Source organism: Coptis chinensis, chromosome 5 (genome assembly GCF_015680905.1).
Source record: "Coptis chinensis isolate HL-2020 chromosome 5, ASM1568090v1, whole genome shotgun sequence".
In the NCBI taxonomy this organism is placed as follows: Eukaryota; Viridiplantae; Streptophyta; class Magnoliopsida; order Ranunculales; family Ranunculaceae; genus Coptis; species Coptis chinensis.
In genome coordinates, this window is record NC_141460.1 from 5247352 (window position 1) to 5250857 (window position 3506).

The 3506-nt window shown below is 36.5% G+C and overlaps 1 long non-coding RNA gene across 1 annotated transcript; it reads right to left on the reverse strand.

Moving 5' to 3' along the window:
* Window positions 1-733: 733 nt before the first annotated feature.
* Window positions 734-1584, reverse strand: LOC147496372 (uncharacterized). The gene is made up of 3 exons (XR_015197106.1): window positions 1213-1584; window positions 999-1126; window positions 734-806 (listed from the first exon to the last, which is right to left on the reverse strand). It is a non-coding gene; the product is annotated as an uncharacterized LOC147496372 (long non-coding RNA).
* Window positions 1585-3506: the final 1922 nt, after the last annotated feature.

Genomic DNA, 3506 nt, shown 5'->3' on the forward strand with positions numbered 1-3506 from the left:
CATGTTAGTACTCAACTGCAGAAAACTAGTAAGAATTATGCCTGTCATCAAATTCATGCCGCATTGCGAGATTACTTGACACTATCTCTATAAAAAGGCTCATAAGAGCCTTTGTGCTCTACAAGACAAAAAGAAAATAAAAGCAATTTTTTAGTGTAGTGCGGGTGAAATCATATTCGGACAGGGCTGCCAACAACCGTACGTATGAACATTCCCGTTCTATAGCTCTCACTGCCTCCGCGCCATACACCGAAGAGAAGGCCTGTGCCGTCCACTGGTAATGTGGTTTGCAAACTAGTCGCTTTCTTTCAACAAAGTGCGAATCCCCAATAGGCGAGACATCATCCCGCCGTACACCCATCCATACTACTAGAGGAATACTTCCACTTATGAAATTCACTTTAGGCGGGCAGCTAGGAGTTAAAAGCTACCTATTCCGGATCAAGGAAATGCAAGCCCCTTCAAGAGTTCCAAGTGCAACCTTCATATGAAGGTTCCGGGATAATGGTTGGAAATAAGAACCCCTGCATTCACAAGAAATTGGATATTAATGCCATATAAACAATGCCCATCTCCAAGAAATAACACACATGCAAAGGAGCGAGCATATCTGCCGATACATTTATGAAGCATATAAACCGGAATATCAAAATGTGACAACGCTGTAACCTACTCGGAAGAGATGATTCTCCAAGCTCCCTCTAGGCATGAACTCATAGACTAGCGGTGATTGTTCATCCTCTAAGCAATATCCCACCAACGACAAGATTAGGATGGTAGAACTATCCCAAATAATTAACTTCCGCCTGCAAAGGGATGACAAATATTGAGTAAACTTCCAAAACACAAACACCCTCAAAAAGCTACTATGAGAAAATTTTGTTAAAATTATGGTAGGATGCCAGTTTGGTCCATCATCAATCATTGCATCCAGCTTCTAAACTCACATGCATTGCTAAACATAAATACGTCATAGAAGCAGAGTAAGCGGTTCTTACCAACCATTCTTTGTGTCCCTGGAACCCTTCTTGGTTAAGCCTTTTAACAGCAATAACAATACCGGTCCCAGGCTTGGTAGCAGTTAGCAAATTTTCATCAATCCAGACCTTAAACACACTCTTAAAATCTGAAATAAAATAAGTAAAGATTAAAATTTGAACTTTTAAAGACGAAATGAAGATGAAATTAAGTGAAATGAATATGAAAACGTACAGAAAAGTGAGTAGAATCTAGTGGAAGGTAGATCTGATGGTGTATGTGAATGTTAGTGAATCTAAATTAGATATTGTGTATGAAAGCTTCGTTTACGAGCTCGTTGAAGGAATGAAGCGAGATTGGGAGAGATAAGATTGCGAGATGTGGAGAGAAAGAGGACGTGTAATGGAGATGGAGGAAAGAAGTTTTGGTTGAGATAGAAGAGGGAGAATGGAATCTAGGGTTTTTTTTGTTCTTTCTAATTTTATTTTCTAATTTTTGAGGACTGGAAGCAGGAACATGAAAACTCTAGCGGGCTGAAAAATATTTTCAGCCAAAAACTATATGTCCGTCCAAACCAAAGCCAATTAGCAACACCAGAAGGTTGCAACAAGGGACTACACCAAAAGCCGCCGGTCTAATAGGGATTTAATTTATAGCAGCACCACAGTTGTTGCCAACAACAAATATTTTCAATTTAATTATCTTTTTAAATTTAAGTGCACACTTTTGCAACGCACAAGGTGTTGCTCTAGGTATTTTCCAAATTGAAAATTCTATTAAGATGGATGATCTTTAGCAACGCCAAATGGTGTTGTAAAAGATGGTTTTTTGCAACAAATTTTAGGCGTGGCAAAAGAGTGCGCTGCAATAGACCCCTTTTGTTGTAGTGTTCTTAGCTTTAGGTAACCCTATCGTTAGTTAACGATTCATTTACCAAGTTTGATCATCTATTGTGGTGTGTCTGGTGTGATGCCCTTTCAAAATGCAACAACTACCCCTCACACATTTTGCACGTGCCCACACCATAAAACTCAAAATCCAAATTTCAAAATACCCGACACGTGTCACAATCCATGCTCCTAATAGAGTGGAGGCTACAAAAAAAGAGAAGCTCGCTGTTCCAAAATATCAAAATTTAAGAGATATACAAAACTAAAAACCTACGAAAAGTGAACTTCCAATCACTTAGTAAAACATAATCTATTAACCTAAAAAAAATAATTTAACTACACATATTGAAAAACCAGGTAGCCTATTTTCTTCCTCTTCTTTATTATTTACAATTATTTATTTACTTCATTATATTATGTATATTGCAGATAATGGCGTATGAAAATTACAGCTTATGTAAAAAAAAAATGCTAAAGGAAATTCTAGAAGCAGGACTTAACATTCAACAAGATCCGGTCTACAACACAGAATTAGAGAGCGGACGATTCAAAAGCACCGTAACATTAAAAGTACCAAAAGACTTATTCTTTAACAGTGAAGACGTCGTAGTTAAAGAAATTGATGGAAGCCCAACATATTCTGTTGCAAAAGCAGAGGATTCAGCAGCTTTTCATGCAATACAGTTTATAAATGATGAACGTGATATGGAAATTGAAGACTTCAATTTCAAAGAACTTATGAAGAAAAGAATAGAAGTTGAAGAGAAACATAATCAACTCGACATCCTCAAAAATATTATGCTAGATTGTTGGGTTGATGATAAACACAACAAAGATAAAATATATTATCTCGGAGAAAAAATTAAAGGAATGAAGGGCATGGAGAGTTCCATAATAAAGAAAAGAAAACCATGAGGATTAGTACTTTAATACCAAAACTTTATTATGTTGGTCACATAGTATTTTTTTAATGGCCGAGGTTTAACGCTTCTTATTTATGAAAGTTTGTAACTATTGAGTCTGTTAATTTTTAGTTTAAATTTATAATATTAGCACGCTCGCTTTTCTATTCGTATCATAGCATTGTTTCGTTTGCTGACATTCTAAAAGATGTGAGTAATTGTAAATAAGTGGATGCTCTGAACATTCAACAATGTAAATACTGGACAGTGTCTTCCAAATATTAATGAGATAGTGAGTTCCTCCTTCAGTATTCTAATGCCAAATACCAGATGATCTTTAAAAAAAACACCATTGGAAGTGCGAAAGAATTATGCAGTCAGCAACATTCTTAGATGTCTAGATTTTTTTAGTATTATCGGGGCAGTTTTGCAACTCCATTATATAAACTCTCCTAAACCACCACAAATTACCACAAGAGCACAATCGATTATGAAAATGGTGAAACCTCATGTTATCCCTCAACAATCTCTCTCCTCATAATCAGAGACGCACCACATATCACAGTGTGGAAATCCTCACACACTCTGAGTTTCTTTACAATCCTAATGGGGATTCCAGCAGTCATAGTAAATAGTCCAAATGATATCTATAAAAGATCCTCCAGTGCTTCCTTGATCTCTTTTGACTTTGGGTGTGTAATGTCACTAGCAAATAACTCATGTATAATCCCATCCT